We start from the raw sequence: 18,862 nt of genomic DNA, 5'->3' as shown, positions 1-18,862 counted from the left end.
AAATATATGAAACAGACTATGATCTGTGTTTCATCTATTGCATTCCCAAATAATGACTTTTTAGAAATAGGTTGTTCTGCAGTCATGAGCAACTTTAGGACTTATCTTGTTCAGTTACATTCAAGATTTTAAACATAGTCAAAGTCAAACCTCAAGTTTCCTTAATATGCAAATATTCATTCTTTCCTGCAACTATTCCTCAGGAATCTTTTCAGTAGCAACACTCAAACACTAAGGGGAATTAGAAATGACTAGATCTAAACACTCAAATACTTATGTCTTTCTCTCCTCTTCCTTCCCCTGATCCCTCTGCACATATAACACTGGCAAAAACCTTAGTCTTTGTGGGAAAGAAATTTAGGGCAAGTGGTGGTGTTAGACAACAAATTTTGTTAAAGCACCAGTCTACAGCAGCAGCAGCAGTATTGCTCTTCGTGGAGCAAAACTACCCCATAGGCAGTGTGCCAGAGTAGCAGCTCAGAGATAGTAACACAGTCATATTTATACCCCGTTTTAACTACATGCAAGTTAAGGCGTAGATTATGCAGAAATTTTTAGGAAAAAGGTAGTAACTTCAGGTTCATCAGATGGTTGTCATAGAAAGAGGCAGCAAATTTTGGGTGTTGTCCTGGCAATGGTAAACTGACGTGGCATTAGTAAGCATCTCTTATGAAAAGGTGTTTTTGCCTCTTCCCTGTTTCAGCTAGTCTTCAATTTGGTCCAGTGTTTCACTCCCCACTTCTGGAGTCACTCCTATGTTAACGTTTTGCCTTTTTTAAGATCTCTATTTTGCCTATGTGTATTCATTTCATAAGCAAATATTCTCCCTGCCAGAGGGTACGTTAAGTTTACATTAATTAACCTTATTTAGGAGCTTGAGATGAGTGATCCACATTATCACCCTCAAAGCCAATATTTAAAATGGCAGGAAAAAAAACATGATCTTGTCTGGATCATGAGACTATCTCAGGGCCAGTGGGCAAGGGTCTGGAGTACTATGAATTTCTCATTATGAGTCAGATGGCCACTTTTGAGGCTGAAGGTTTGAAGATTGAGGATCTATTAATAGTAGAAGGAAGTAGATTGATTGACGTTAATGAATTGTTGCGGTTGCACTGAACATGTAAACTCTTGAAAACTGATACATCTCAATTCAGTTTAATTAATGTCTAATGGACACTTTCTATTTCTCTGCTGGATAATTAAGCAAACTAAAGAATATCAACAAGAAACTCCATCCTAATATTAGTAATAATAAATGCTATAATATACTGAATACAAATAAAAACATAGCTGTTCTACCCATATATTTGACATTAACAACTAAACTTTGGGACAACGTATCTATTAATATTCTTCATTTGATAGCTAGAATTTCTGAGCAATGGCAATAATATAAACACTTCTACATGCTATAGGTAGTGTCACTACTAGAATTTATCTGATCCCCAAAGTCATGTTTTTCCATTATGGTCATTTATTCCTCTCTGTGTATCATGTTACTACAAATGGTCCAGGCAACAAATACATAAGAAATTAAGAGATAATGTTTTCATTATAAGTATGAATTTAGTAGCAATATATCCTATTTAAGGGAGGCTAATTTCCCGGAAAAGCAAGAATATTTTTCAGATGAGAGAGGAAGAATAAATCAAACTTTAATTCAAAACAATTTAATCTCTTATTAGTCACAAACACAAGAAACAGAGAAAAGACAAATATATATTTAGTAGATAAAATCTTTTGTAGGGCAGAACAATAATAAATTACATATGCAAATGTAGTCTGGATAAGAATAATGCCCGACTGCAGAAAGGTGTAATAAAGCAACTCTACCCTCATATAGTTACCATTATAGAGACTTTATATTTTTCCAGTTTATAGTTCTTCCTTTAGAATTCAAACTGTTCAAGGCTATCATAAAATAATGGCACATACACTTTACTTCTGACATTACATTTATTTTCATAATTTATAAGTTTGGAAAAGCAAATGAACAAAGGCATGTGATAATTTTGAGTTTATACAAAATCAAATACATAAGCCTTAATAAAATTTGAAAAACATAATTTAGATGTTCTTATTTTAATGGATGGAAGTCCATTAAGCTCTGCAGAATTTAGTGTGTTTGAGTTTACTATTATAATACTGAAAAAATGGGGAATGAGGATGCTTGGTGGTCTGGAGAGAACCATAGAAATAAAGAAAGGAGACATAAGGGAATATTCTAGACAGAGGAAAGTGCACAACGTGGACTATAAGCCCTTTCTTGGATGAGGCCTGTGTTGTATACACATTGATTCTGTTGTTTTGTTTTGTTTTTTTGAGATGGAGTTTTGCACTTGTTGTTCAGGCTGGAGTGCAATGGCACGATCTCGGCTCACTGCAACCTTTATTTCCCAGGTTTAAGTGATTCTCTTGCCTCAGCCTCCCAAGTAGCTGGGGTTACAGGCATGCACCACCATGCCCAGTTAATTTTTGTATTTTTAGTAGAGACGAGGTTTTGCCATGTTGGCTAGGCTGGTATCAAACTCCTGACCCCAAGTGATCCACCTGCCTCTGTCTCCCAAAGTGCTGGGATTACAGGGATGAGCCACCACGCCCGGCCACATTGATTCTTTATAGGATGTAGCTTGTTGTTTCATAAACATTTAGTTTATGCTAAATAAGTTTCATGTATTGATGGGACAGAGACAAGAAAGTCCAGAATATATTAAAGGTAAGAATTGACATGAATATGCTAATTTTACAAGACAGCCAAAACTGAGAACCCAAGTTACTGCCTTAAGTTTGAAAGACTTCTAAATGTCTTTTGCCCCAGTTTTATTGACTCATTTATACGTCCACCAAAAATTAGCATAAGGGGACTATAATTGCTGACTTATAGCTATTCTATAATTCTAACAGAAACATCTAAAATGGATTCACTATACTAAGAAATTCTATTTAAATATAAAATTACAGGAAAACTTCCTGAAACTAAAATCCTGCTCTCATGATAATGGCATCATAGCAGAGGTAAATGTAGCATAACAGGATATAAATTTAAGGGTAAAAAGACAGCAGAAGGAGATTGTATTATAATAACGAGGTGAAATGACAGTGATGCACCATGAATAGTGAGTCTCATAAGGGTCAGAACATAGAAAATATATGTGTGAATGTCAGATCTATAATCTCCAGTTCTTACTCTTCATGAATATACTGGTTCTCATTTCCTATGTTTACTCTGGTGATATTCATGTGAACAACCTTGAATTCAGGATGATAGTTATCTTGACTTAAGCACAGTGCTACAAAAAAAGCTAATTGGATTCTACTTATTTCCTGGCTTCCTGGTTGGGGAAAGCTGCAGGGTCTCATTGCTTAATTATTATTGACATACAGCATAATCAGAAGACAGTAAAATTGTAGGACTTAGCAGTAAAATACCAAAAAGAGCAGATATTCTATTTCCATCTAACTCTAACTGTCTTATTCTTAGGAATCTGAAATCTTGTCACATTCTCTATTGTTTTATTTAGGATCTCAGCTTTAATGGCGATCATAATATCTAACAGCTTAGTGAAGAATTAACTTTATCCAGGTCTGGCCTTTGTTCAATTTCTGAGGCTAAGTTCTAACAGCTTGGAATTTCCTGGGTCCTGGAAGTATCTTTGTTGTTTTTGGTGGGCTCCTTGAACCACAATCAATTGTTTATGCTAACAGAGAGGACCCAAGGTGGGGACTTGTCATGCCAGAAAGATCAACCATGTGATTAGAGGATTGGGGTTTTTGACCACGTGAAATCAGCCTGATTTTCAGGGTTGGGAGTGGGAGCCAAGGATTAAGTTCTGCTCTGTGGACAGGAACAAAATCAATCATGCCGACGTGATGAAGTATCCATAAAGAGTCTGAACACCGAAGCATGGGCATGCCCCTAGGCTGACAACAGTCTGTATTGCCAAATGTTGGTGCTAGAAGGGTAATGCATCCCAGAAGACACAGAAACTTCAGATTTGAAACCTTTCCAGTCCCATCTTCTTTCTTATGCATCTCTTCCTTTGGTTCTGATTTTATCTATTTGCTGTCATAAAACTTTATAAAAAGTATGGCACTTTCCTGAGTTCTGTGAATCATTCTAAGCCAGTTTTCAAACCTAAGGGGAATTATGGGAACACCAGATTTGTAGTCAGCTGGTTAGAAGTGAGTGTAGCCCTTGGGACCCCACAAATTGTGACTTTTATAGTATTTGAAGTATTGGGCAGGTCTGGCAGCCTGGAAAATTGTGTCCTTAAGTTGGGTTTGGTTAAATCCCATTACTACCATTTACTGAAGGTTCACTATATCGCCAGTCAGTATACTTAATAATTTAAAAGTATATATTACTGTGGTGGTCAGCCTTCAAGATGATTCCCAATAATTCTGACCTCCTGAGATTTGCTCATTTCTATGAGTAAATTGGGACTGATCTATTATGCATTAAGTATGACCTTCATAACAAGTAGATAATGGCAGGAGTAATGAAGTGTGACTTCTAAGGTATCTGCTTCCTCTTTGGCCTCTTGAATCACTTGCTCAGGGAGAGCGATCTATCACGGTGTGGGGACACTTATATAGCCCCATAGAGAGGCTCATGGGCTTACATGGAAACAAGTTAAAGTTGTTGGACAATAGTCCACACTCATTTGCCATCATTGTGATTGAACCACTTTGGAAGTGACTATTCCAGCCTCATCAGGATTTTAGATGACTCCAAGCTGAGATAATTCTGATTGCAACCACATGAGACCCCAAGCAAGAATTGCCCAGCTGAGTCTTTCCTGATTTTCTGACCTACAGACTCCATGAGAATAATATTTGATTGTTCTATGCCAGTAATTTCAGGGGCAATTTGTTGCACAGCATTAAACAAAATAATCATTTTCTATATTTAGTTTATTTAACCTTAACATTAGCATCTCAGATAGTAATTACCAACAATTTATTGATATCACAGAAATCTCTCTTGTAGAGAGTTTTCTGACTTCATTTTATTCCTTAGTAGCATTTGCAGTAGATGACCATTTTTTCTCTATGGTTTTCAGCTGACAGTAGATTCCTAATAGTTTTTTTCACAGTTTCTGGTTATTTTCTTGTGCATTCTTTTGAGTGTTTCTCCTTCCTGTCTGTACTCTAAATTTTGAAATGTCTTCTTTATTCTATCTTCATTATTTTTCTAATTACAGTCATCTTTTGGTATCCAAAGGGAATTGATTCCAGGAAAAACCCCCAACCCCTGCAGATACCAAAATCCAGGGATGTTCAAACTCCTTATATAAAATTATGTCATATTTGCATATGACCTACACACATCCCCTTGTTTACTTCAAACCTTCTTTGATTACTTACAATACTCAACATAAGGTAAATGCCATGTAAATGGTGGTTATACTGCATTGTTTTTATTTGTATTATTTTTATTGTTGTGTTATTATTTTTATTGTTTTTTTTTTTGTTTCTGAACCTTTATGATTTATTGTTGGTTGAATCTGCAGATGTGGAGCCTTTGGATATGGAGGGCTCACTGCATGTTCCCCAGTTCCATGACTTTAAATATGATAATATTTCCAGTGCATGCATGTAACACTTCTGTCTCTTCCTGTGGCTCCACAATCATATATTCACATCTTTTCACATTTCCTTGTAAATATCTAATAGGTTTTTCTGAGATAATTTGACTAAAATAAAAGTATCAACTAACATTCCCATCTCCATTCTAACAGAAACTTGCTTCCTCAACCCAGCATCTCTCCTTAGGGGGTTATCGGTCCTACTAACCACATAGTTATTGTGATGAAAAGAATCCTACAAATCATCTTCAATTTCTCTGTCCCTCACAACCTACATTCAATCTATAACCAAATTCTTACTGGCTCTGCTCTGCCCCAAGATTTGCCTCAAACCTTAGGAACAACATTTTCACTACAGCCTTCATAGAACCAAGGCACCATCATCTCTCATTAAAACTAGAACAATCAACTGTACATTTTATTTTTCTCGTTTTTAATTAAAAACTTTCAATTGATGAATAAAACTGTGTATTTAATATGTACAACATGAGGTTTTCAAGTACACACGCATTGTGGAATGACTAAATCTAGCTAATTGACATAACTACCTCACAAAGTTGTCATCTTTGTGGTGAGAGTACTTAACATCTATTTTTTTTCCTTGTTTTACACTATCCTGAGTTTAGTTCATTCTTCATATTCTTCATACTGCAACTAAAGGGATGCTGACATAACTTAGATCACATCATCACCATGTCAAAACATTCTTATGCTTTCTCATAGCACTCACAGGAAATTCCACATTTCATGCCATGACTTTAAAGCCTGATGTGATTTGATCTCCAGTAACCTCGCTGATGTAAATCTCACCTTCATGCTGTCCTGATAACAATAGCTTTCTCAAATGTGCCAAGATTGTTCTGACTGTAAGATTTTTTTTACCTCTTATTTCTTCAGTACAACCCATTTTGTGAATATTATCACCTAGATGACTCTTTCTCATTGTTCACATCTCAACCGAATACCACGGCTTTAGCAATGCTTCTCCTGATCACCCTGTTTAAAACAGCCTCCCTCCTCCTCTACTCTCTCTTTACCTATTTACACAATATTTGATAGTTACAATAATTCTGTAGCACTTACAATTGGAAATTATAACTAATTTTTTATTGTGCTTTGATGCTTTATACATAGATATTAGTAAGTATTAAAAAATAAAATAAATAATAAATATTTCTGGAATCAATTAATCAATGAGCTCAAAAAGTTTAAGTAACTTATCAAAAGCCACATACATAATAAATGTTTCTAAGCTTGTTTGGCTGAAAAAAGTTCCAGTTTTGTAACTATCACCACATTTAGTTAGCAAAATATTTTTATTCTTAGGGGCAGTTCCCTTGTTATTGGCAGAAGAATCATTTGGTGAATATTGACTGTTGACAGTCATCAGTTCCAACCTCTTCCATGCTCTCTCGTAAACCCTGGAAGTTATGAGTGAAATTAAGGCATAAAATATACCTAAGTTCAAAGCTGCACTTAATAGCTATGTAATCTTAGGCAAACTCTTTAACTCTAAATCTTTTTTTTAAATAATAATAATGATCTTAGTAATATATTTCAGGAAGCATAGATCAAAAAATATAAAGTAACAAATATTTAGGAAGAACAAGTTGGAAGAAAAAATGTATCTCTTATAGCATAGAGAAAACAAAATGTAAAAATGCAATTTGCCTTGTGTAATTGCAACCACACAACAAACATTTAAATGTCTGATACCTTCCTCATCATGTAAAGTATAAATTCCTCTTTTTATGATACCACTTATTTATACTATTTCTAGTCTAACCTGTGCTAGAAAAAAAATTTTAAGCTACAAATCTTAGCAGAAACTAAGACACAGAAATTTTCCTCATCATTTGGATAATGATCTCTCCAGGAAGCAGCACAGTTATGGTTCCAACCTTCTATCAGTTACCATAGGCTCTGAAAATGCCAGGAGTTGCAGTTCATCATCTACTAAAATGTGCCGTTTAGAAATAGTAAAAACATTATTCCTTGTTAGGACTCAGAACATGATACTCCAAAGTACTCTGCACTGAAGAAAACAGGAAAGGCCTCAAAAGCAATGTCTCTCATACCTTCTCCTACCTTCCTGTTTCCTGCCCATCTTTTATGCTGAAGAGAATTATGGAAATGTGAATTACTCTTCCCCAAGGAGGTCATAGAAACTAGATAGCCTCTCCCCCAAAGCCAGCCATAAAACCTAGAAAGATCACCCGCTTTCTTCTCCCTTCTTTCATGAAGACGTTCATTCCAGAGGGTTCTGTCTCATACCTAGAGGAAGAAATACTACCCAGACAGGCCAAGAAGCATATGAACAGACAACACTTGCTGGGTTTCCCCGCTTAGTCTGCTGCCACCAGATCATACACTCTGTCCAATCACATTTCTACATGGCTGTCCATTCTTCATCTGTCCATGCATAAATAGACAGCTTTCCCTGAGTCTTCGGTCTTCATTTCTGAAGGTTCCCATGTCGTGTAAAATTTTATTAAATAAATCTGTTATGCCTTTCTCTTGTTAATCTATTTTTCATTATAGGAGTGTCGGCTGTAACCTTGCTGATGGATACGAAAATTAACAGACCATTCTACACCTGTACAAGTTTTTTGCCATATAATTGATTTGCCAATAATTGATAAGTGGATAGATGAATCAGTTAATAATCTTGAACACGGTAATATTTAGTAAAACATTATTTGCATATCAAGGATCTTTAGGCAAGAATTACACACATGCCTCTTCACATACCCTACACAATTCCAAAAAAACACAGTACATCAGCACCACCATATATCTCTCAATTTTCCTGCGAAGCCATTTGATTTGTTTTCTTCCAGCCGAATCCTGTCGATGTAAAGTCAAAGTGCATTTTTCTTACAATTTTTCTGTTTGGTTTTTACAAACCATAAATTGTTGCTTCATCATCAAGATGACTGAGGGTCCATCTTACACTGGTGTGTAATATACACTTTTTCCCCTTAGCTCACAATATATTACTTTTTGGCATCAGCAAGTCCCAATTGATTTTAGTCACAAATTAAATGCCCTGATGGTTGTAATATGGTGATTTATCACCAGAGTCAGCAGTGATTTTGTTTTGTAATGGATTTAAGAAAAGGATTGAGGGAAAAGGAGGTGAAGAGTTGAAACTCTCAAGTGTGCAGAGACTAAGTGTGAACAATTCATAAAGGTTTAGGCAAAAAAAAAAACTGCTACGTTTGGCTATCAAGGGAGCTTTTGGGAAATTGAGTTATGGAAGGCAAACAACAGTAACTGTTTGAGATTAAGCTCTTTACTTTCTAAGTTTCATGTATTCTTCATTGCTTTGTATTTCTCTTGAAATTACCGAGAGAGAAAAATGCCATTTGTCAACCCATAAAGAATCTTCTGCTTAACTTCTGAGATATAAATATTTATTTTATATTATCTCAAATAAAGAAAATCTAGACAATTGAGGGAACACAGTAAGTGTAAGAGTGCTATATAGGGATCTAGTGTGTTGCAGTCAGGCTGTCTCCTAATGGTAATTAACAGAAAAGGGAGTCTCAAAATGGCTTACATAAACAAAATAATTTACTGGTTTCTGTATAAGTCCATTCTCACATTGCTATAAAGAAATATCTGATATTGGGTAATTTATAAAAAAATAGTTTTAATTGGTTCAAGGTTCCACAGGCTGTACGGGAAGCATGATGCTGGCATCAACTCAATTGCTGGGAAATCCTCAAGAAAGTTAAATTTATGGCAGATGGCAAACCCAGAATGGAACATCTTACATGGCAGGAGCGGGAGCAAGAGAGATGGGGGAGGTGCTACATGTTTTTAATGACCAGATTTCATGAGAACTCACTCATTGTTATGAGGACAGTACCAAGGGGGATGGTGAGAAACTATTCATGAGAAATCTGCCCCCATGATGCAATCACCTCCCACCAGGCCCCACTTCCAACATTGGGGATTACAATAAGATTTGGTAAGAATGCAGATCCAAACCATAGCATTCTCCATTCTGAAGAATATATCCATAAATGCAGTAAATTGGAAGAAGAAGTTGTTATAGCTTCAAGTTATTTTGTTATTATTAAAATTATGAATATTTTGTCTGTATTTGGCAGGCAAGGCCTGTATTATTTTGTTAATCTGCCTTTGGTTCTTTAACCTAAAGGAGGCTTTCATTTTTTCATTTGAGGGTTTCTGACAACATTAGAGGACATTTTTCCTTTTACCCTTTCTGTTAGTGTACTAGGGAGGCTGCAACAACATAGCATAGTTGGGTGATCTAAACATTATTGGCTCACAGTCCTGGAAGCTAAAAGTCCAATATTAAGATATCAACAGGCTTGATTCCTTCTGAGGCTTCTGAAGGCTGTGTGGTTTAACTGTAGATGACTGTCTTCTCCCTGTCTCTTTCTGTTTACCTTTTATGAATGTATATGTCCAAATTCCTCTTTTTATGATGACCCCAGTCACATGGAACTAAGACCCACCTTAATTATCTAATTTTAACTTGATTACCTCTTTAAGGATTCTATCTCCAAATGAAGTCACATTCTGTTATATTTTCTTAGGAGCTAGGACTTCAACATGTGTGTTTTGGACAACAGTAGTCAGCCCATAACATCCTCTTTGTTCACAGAGCCTGGCAACAAGAGATAAACATGATCTTACTGACTGTATTCTGCACAGTGCCATGGGGTTCTGGTCTCAACTACAGCCTACTTGGGGTCCAAACTGCTATACCAGTATCTCTCAGCTTTCCTTCCTCTGAGTTGGTTCCGTTCTCTTTTTCAGTATCTGGCTTTCAAGAATAAAAGCCTTTGACTTTGAAAAATTATTTACAGCTAGAGTCATCCAGGAAGGAGGCAGTGGAGAGTTTATATTCACAAACTTACAGAACAAAAAGAAACACCCAGAACTTTCTTGAATTGCCTTAATTTGTGGAACATATTCATCTTTCCGGATTTCTGTCTATGGTAAGAGGTGTGTGTGGAATTTCGGTACTGGCTTAGCTTAGATCTTTTGCTGCTACACTTTTATAATATGATAGACAAATCAGTTTCACTAGATGAACATGAGTAGTATGTGGAGAAGGGATCCTTCCTCCAGAGAAAATTACATAGTATTATTGAAAGCAGAATTAATAATTTTATGGAGTCAAAAAAAAGGAAAATTAAATAGAGAATGATAATCATCTGTCTTATTTTAAATTCCTGGATGTTTTTGCCAATCTAACTTTACTAATGAATGCTGGGGGGAGAAGACATTTGAAGATTTTGATAAATTTTTATCTCAAGTGTACATTCTCTTTGAAGTATCTACTTTCAGGTTTTGTTTAAAACTCAATCAAATGTTACTGCATTTTTGTCCTTTTAAAAGCTTTTATCTAGCAGTCTTCCAGCATAATTTTATTTCCTTTTTAAGGAGCTTTTATCTTCCCAAGGTATGTCATGAGACTAGGTGGTAGATAAAACAGTACTGAGAAGACTTAAAAACATCCTTACAATCGCTTCATATTGGGAAATAAAATGTAGTATTTATATTCTTAAGTTATTTTTGTCATTGTAATCATAAATATTTTGTTGATGTTTTGGTAGTTAGAGATAAAATACTTGTGAACTTTTATTATTATCTTAATTTTTATCTTATATTTCTCAAATTAGACACTGATGTATTTATATTGAAAGAGAAAACAAAAATAATGACAGCTTTTGACTTATCACACTATTACTTTTGCTAATAGCCAAAACCCAGTTTTTTCCTTTCCAAATCTGTGATCATGACAGAGCTGAATGGACGTGAGTGATTCTCCTCTTCTTCCTTCATGAAGAAAGACCTTGCCTTAGACATGGAATGAAAGGATATATGAAAAAAACAGAGGTGTTTTGCAGAGACAACAGTCAGTTCAATCCTTATCTAATCTGATTGTAGTGACAAAAGAAAATACTAAAATAATAGAGAAACAATATAAAGCCCTAAAGATAGACCAACCAATTTATAGAACAAATAATAGTGTTCAATTACATATATCAATTGAGATGTCCACATTCATATATAGATTGCATCAATTGGTGCTGCATGAGGGTAAACAAATCTTGAATATAAGAAGATAAGTGAAGAACAAAGGAATCAGACTTACATTAGGGTACCTTTTTTAGAAAACATGTTTATTATAATGCACTTTCATAGAAGTTTATTTTTATTGTCAAGATAATGTAAAAATATGTATTTAGTCAACTAACACTAAGTACAAGAAGCTATTCTAAATTCTGGTATTATACTCAGTGAATAGAAAGAATGAAATCTTCTCTTTGCATGAACATGACTTTCTAGTGAGAAAAGATTAATGATAAGCAAATAAGTGTGTGCATATATCACTTACCAAGCTCTCTGGACTGCACAAAATATTTACAAATTCCATCCATGTTTCTACCATATTCTTAAATGTATTTTTCTGAATTGAGGCAAGCTCAAAAGCCTGATGCCACTAAACATATCTCTTAGGACTTCTGTGCTTTGACAAACATCTACAGTTAGCTCTGCATGATTTTTTAATTCCAATAATCAATTATTCACACTAACAACTACAGAGAAGCCCATGGTCATCTATTTCTACACTTCTGATTAATCTTATATTAGAGAGTTGTATGGGTACATCCAATAATAGTGATTCCTAAAACGTGAAAGTACAGTTAGAGGGACATAGAAGTATAATGAGAAATTGTAACCAAGAGGATGAGACTCACAGATCGCATTTCATCACCTTAAGGAAACTACACAGTTATTCACTTCCTCAAATGCAATAAAAGTTTAAGCTAGGTAGTTTTATCTACAAGAAACTCTAAAAATTTAGCCTAAAATGAGATGAATCCAAAATAATGTAAAGGAAGTACAGATTATCATTAAATAAATATTTGTTTTACTCAAAATATGTTTATTTACTATTACAGCCTAGACCAAACTTTGATTCTAAAAAAAAGTTATTGTATTTTAAATTTATTTAATTATTTGATTTGAACACATTTTATTGAACAGTGTTATGTTAGGAGCGTGGGCAAATAAAAATAAAAAGCACTTTCTCAGTTATCAGAAACAGACAAAATAGAATAAGATTTAAAATTAACATATGTCTAGATACAAATTCTAAGTGCCATATCACGGTCCAAAATGCTAGGAAACTGAACAGTGGGTGCTATCATTGCTGGTTGCCTTGTTGAAGAAGGTAGAATTTGAGATTAGGTTTATGATATTGGTAGGAACTGTCCAAGAGAGAACTTTTGTATAATAATTGTTTTAGCGTTCTATCATCTTGTAACACATTGTCCCAAGCACCGTGACTTAAAACATCACACACTTTTTAATTAATCTCACCCTTTCTATGGATTGGGAATTTGGACAAGACCCCTATGGGCCCTCTTTTTAGGGGTCTCACATGCATACAATCAACAAAGACAGACAATGTCTGTGTTCTCATCTGGAGGTTACACGAGAAAAATATCCAGTTCTAAGCTTTTAAATCTGTTGGCAGAATTCATTTCCTTGTGGTTTTATGACTGCGGTTCCAGGATTTGGTTGGCAACTTTCTGGAGGCTGCCGTCAGATTCTAGAGGCCAATTGTAGTTCTTTGCTATGAGGGCATATTCACGTATCACATCTACTAAAATAGATTTACATAACATAATATAATCATGGGAGTGAAGGCCCACCTGGTTTTCCATATTGTATGCACTAGAAGCAAGGTCCAGCTTGCACCAAAGGAAGTTTATTAAACACCAGGAAAAGAGACATTATTGCCACAGAATTTATTTGCCACAGGAACAAATATTCATTTCTTGCTTATGTCACATTTTGGTGGCTACAGCAACTACTGTGATGTCATTATAAATGTCTTATCTCAACACACAGGCTAAGAGAGCAGTTTCTCTTTGGGAGATATCACTAGTGCAGTAGAAGGAAAGGAGCAAGAGAGATGATTGAGATTGATGATCCTTTTAAAACAACTGCTAAGATGAGTTCATTCACATTTCATCAATCGGAAAACATCACATAACAGTTAAGAAGAGACATGCAATACTCTTGACAGTGAAGGAAAAAACAACCATTTGAAAACAACAGGACAATCTACCAGACTTTGAAATAAAGATATTAAGGAATATTTCATGATAGTCATACAACTGAAAATTTATGCAGTGTGTATAAAATATTTAAATGTTTCCAAGTAGAAGAAATCTATTCAATATAAATTTAAAGTTTTGGTCAATTTCAACCTTTGTACTTTCACCATTTTTACATTCTTACATTATGTTTGACTATCCCAAACCACCATTCAAATATTAATTTTAAAAAAAATTCATCTGCTGATGAAGACACTTTCATTATTTTGAATAGAAGCACTGCCTATTAATGACCAATAGATATTTAAAGTATTTTGCAGTCTTTGTTTAGCAGTATTTACCTACACAAGATCTTAATATTTGTTATTTTAAGTATTATATAAAGTAACATGGAAATTAATATAATTCTTATTTTCAGATTTTATAAATTTAATATAGTTAAAGCAAAAAAAATACAACTGGGAATGCTGGCTGGGCATTCAATGTGAAAGTTAATTAAAAAGTTTAAAGTGTAAAGAATATACTTAAAAGGAAGGTTTAATCAATTATTTCCTTTGTATGGTTTTGGTCTTCAGGACCTGTACACACTTCTCAAATTATAATCTGTTTGATTGACTTTTGTACCTATAATTAATCTAAATCATTTACTTATTCAACAAATACTTAGTGAATACCTAGCATGCAGTAGTTATTGTTCTAGATTCTGGAGACAGGGCATTTAAAAACATTTTAAAATTTCTGACTTTTGGAGAATAAAGTTTTGTAGTAAAAGATAGCAAGTGTCTAATCAGAATGTGTCGGATAATGTCAATGTATAAGAAAAATATAAAATGTGAAAATGGATAGGAAAAGTTGGAGGTAATTGGAATTTCATGTAAGGGTAAATATAAAAGGACTTACTAAAAATATGGCATATGAGTAAAAGACCTTAATGAGGTAATAGAGAAGACCATTCCAATATTTAGAGGAGAAAGATGCCCTGCAAAGGATTCAGTGAGTGCAATATTATATGGTGAGATGCTAGTAGAAAATCAACAAGTGCTCTTGGACCCAAATTGTATAAAATGAATTGAAGCTTTTGATGTGGAACAAATAAAACCTACCCATCTGGAAAATGTATCTGACAGTAACATATGAGATGTTGTCACAGGAGGGCAGAATCAGAAAATCCAGTTATAGATTTTTCATTAAAGTTTTTGGTAATCTGGGCAAAAGATAAAAAGTTGTAGCAAACACTGTCAAATGGGTGCTGAAAACCTTTGCTCCCTTTTTCCTTCTGGACAACCAACTTGATTGCCATGTTTCCTTCTTTGCATCCCTTAATTAAAAAGATGGCCATTCCTTAAATCTAGGGTTAAATATTGGTTGATTACGTTATAAGAAGGCAGTTCTTTTCCTTCTGCTAGCAAATTAACTTAGTAGTGAATATGTCAACTAATTGTTGCTAGTGGCATTAAGAAAATTTTTTTCAGAATTTCTGGTTAATGTTTTTGCATTAGTAAAAGATACAGAAGGAAGAGTCCTTGTCAGTAATCTTTTTTCTAGACGTGGCTGTATCTTGGGACGTATTTTCTGTTTATTATGTGAAAAAGCCTAATATATATAAATCCTAATACGGAGTGAATTCTTGACATAAAAACTGAAAGATACTATGTATTTGTTGATTTCACTGAGATGCTGAATTCAGCTACCTTGGGATTGTCACAATTCAAGGCTTCATTTAAATTATCTTATAATAATTTCTTACTACTACAACCAGTGAAGTTGAGATATTTCTCTTGTTATAGCTTAAAATTTTCTGAGTAAAACATAAGGAAAGTAATAATGTCATAACATAGAGTAACACTGGGGATAAAAAGAATGGGCATTAAGATAATCCATTGGAAGGTTTCCATCCGACAGACGTTATTCTGAACACTTGCCAACAATTATTTCATTTAATCCTCACAATTACCCTGAGAAGTAAACTACATTTACTCCAGAACATATGTTCTATTTTCCTTGGTATCAAGCTGTTGCTAGAAAATGGTGGCCTTAAAGGAGCTACATTTCCCAAGCTCCTTTGCAGCTGGGGCTTGCGATGTATTTTAGTCAATGCTATGTGAATTAAATTGATGAGGGACCTTTCTGGCTCCGACCCACAAAAACCTTGCACATGGTGCTGCATCACGACTTTTTTCACTTCCAGGTGAGTGACCTGGAAAATAAATTTTGGGATTGGCAAACCCAGCAACATCCTGTATTTGTGAATGACAGCAAGAGGGGAGAGCATCCTTGGCAACTTTCTAATAGACTTTAAGTTATTTTACAAGAGCAGGAAATGAGCTTGTATTGAGTAAGGAATAACGTACTATTGTTTGTGGCTTTTTACATATTTTTCTTCTGTATAGGACATAGCCATCCTCTAATTGAGGGCATGGAAACTGAAATGTGTGTGTGCATGCACAAAGAAGTCTGCATGTGTGTCTGAATATCTGCCTCTATGTGAGAATGCATAATCCTAGTTGGATTTTGGTACTGAGATAGTATTAGAATACAATAATTAAATGTTTTTAAATGTTTCCTTTGCTCTGGATCCCTTTAAGTGGCCACGGGGCTTATTATTTTCAGAATATTTTGTGGAAATCTCATATGAAATGGCCTGCTGATAATTTTATTTCTATTTGTAACCATTGTTCTATTTAGATTTAGTATCTTTTGGAAGGTTGATGTTGATGTTTTATTTTTTCATAGTGCTCAGTCATTGCAAAAAAATTGTCTAGATGTGAACATAAGAGTCTCATATGATGGCTTTCTGTGTGTGGTTAGACATTATCTTTGAAAATAAGCAGGTTTTTTTGTTGTTGTTGTTTCTTCTGTTCTGGGGGTGGGTTAGGTTATCTCATAATTTAATAGTTCTATCACTTTTTGTTTTGCTATTCATTAATGTCAGTGTTTACATTTATTAAATTCAGATCATTCAACTTTTCCAAACCCTACTGATAATTTTTAGTGTCTTGAATTTGATTTTTTTGATAATACACATATATACAGCTTTTATTTTCTCTTAAAAACCCTTTTATCTATATCTCATCTACATTTACACATAACTTTTTAAAGTACCCTATTTCAGTTTGGGTTTCCTTTTTGATATGACAAGGTCTTTAAAAGACTTTTATTTGTTTCTTTTCTTAGAGCATGGTATCATCATCATCATTTTATATTAATCTCAAGTTTTATTACACTGTTTTCCATAGTATTTCAATACTATTAAAATCAGTGAAGTTATCTTCTTATCAATGCTAATGGTAATAAAGTGATTCAAATGTTTCCTTTGGGAGTGTTAAAGTGTTCTACATTTGTTTGTGTTTTTTCTTTTCTTAAAATTGGTATCTCTAATTCTGTCCCACTATTTAATGTAGGATAATGCATTATTGGTCAGAGTAGTAGTCAGACAGGATTGAAAAATCCACCATTTTTTTTATTGCATTTTAGGTTTTGGGGTACATATGAAGAACATGCAAGATTGTTGCATAGGCACACATGTGGCAGTGTGATCTGCTGCCTTCCTCCCCATCACCCACATCTAGCACTTCTCCCCATGCTATCTATCCCCAACTCCCCACTGCCCACTGTCCCTCCCCTATTTCCCCCAAGAGACCCCAGTGTGTAGTGCTCCCCTCCCTGTGTCCATGTGTTCTCATTTTTCAACACCCACCTATGAGTGAGAACATGCAGTGTTTGATCTTCTGCTCTTGTGTCAGTTTGCTGAGAATGATGGTTTCCAGGTTCATACATGTCCCTACAAAGGACACGAACTCATCGTTTTTTATGGCTGCATAATATTCCATGGTGTGTATGTGCCACATTTTCCCTGTCCAGTCTATCATCGATGGGCATTTGGGTTGGTTCCAGGTCTTTGCTATTGTAAACAGTGCTGCAATGAACATTCGTGTGCACGTGTCCTTATAGTAGAACGATTTATAATCCTTTGGATATATACCCAGTAACAGGATTGCTGGGTCAAATGGAATTTCTATTTCTAGGTCCTTGAGGAATCGCCACACTGTCTTCCACAATGGTTGAACTAATTTACACTCCCACAGGGGATATCACCACAGATTCCACAGAAATTCAAACCATCATCAGAGATCAATACAAACAACTCTATGTACATAAGCTAGTAAATCTGGAAGAAATGGATAAATTCCTGACACTTGCCTCCTCCCAAGCCTAAACCAGGAAGAAGCTGAAACCCTGAACAGACCCATAACACGGTCTGAAGTTGAGGCAGCAATTAAGAGCTTACCACCCAAAAAAAGCCCAGGACCAGACGGGTTCACAGCCGAATTATACCAGACATACAAAGAGGAGCTGGTACCATTCCTTCTGAAACTATTCCAAACAATCCAAAAAAGAGGGAATCCTTCCCAAATCATTTTATGAGACCAACATCCTGATACGAAAACCCAGCAGAGATGCAACAAGAAAAGAAAACATCAGGCCAATATCCATGATGAAAGTAGATGCAAATATCTTCAATAAAATACTGGCAAGCTGATTGCAACAGCACATCAAAAAGCTAATCCACCATGATCAAGTAGGCTTCATCCCGGGGTTGCAAGTCTGGTTCAACATACGCAAGTCTATAAGCGTAATTCACCACATAAACAGAACCAAAGACAAAAACCACATGATTATCTCAATTGATGCAGAGAAGGCCTTTGACAAAATTCAACAGCCCTTTATGCTAAAAACCCTCAATAAGCTAGGTATTTACAGAACTTATCTCAAAATAATAAAAGCTATTTACGACAAACCAACAGCCAATATCATACTGAATGGGCAAAAACTGGAAGCATTCCCTTTGAAATCTGGCACTAGACGAGGATGCTCTCTCTCACCACTCCTATTCAATATAGTACTGGAAGTTCTAGCCAGAGTAATCAGGCAAGAAAAAGAAATAAAGGGTATTCAAATAAGAAAGGAGGAAGTCAAATTGTCTCTATTTGCAGATGACATGATTGTATATCTAGAAGACCCCATCGTCTCAGCCCAAAATCTCCTGAAACTGATTAGCAACTTCAGCAAAGTCTCAGGATACAAAATCAATGTGCAAAAATCACAAGCATTCCTATACACCAATAACAGACTTAAAGAGAGCCATATCAAGAATGA

The sequence above is a fragment of the Cebus imitator genome, unplaced genomic scaffold (assembly GCF_001604975.1).
Source record: "Cebus imitator isolate Cc_AM_T3 unplaced genomic scaffold, Cebus_imitator-1.0 Scaffold66, whole genome shotgun sequence".
NCBI lineage: Eukaryota > Metazoa > Chordata > Mammalia > Primates > Cebidae > Cebus > Cebus imitator.
Note: the sequence above shows the minus strand (reverse complement) of the source record.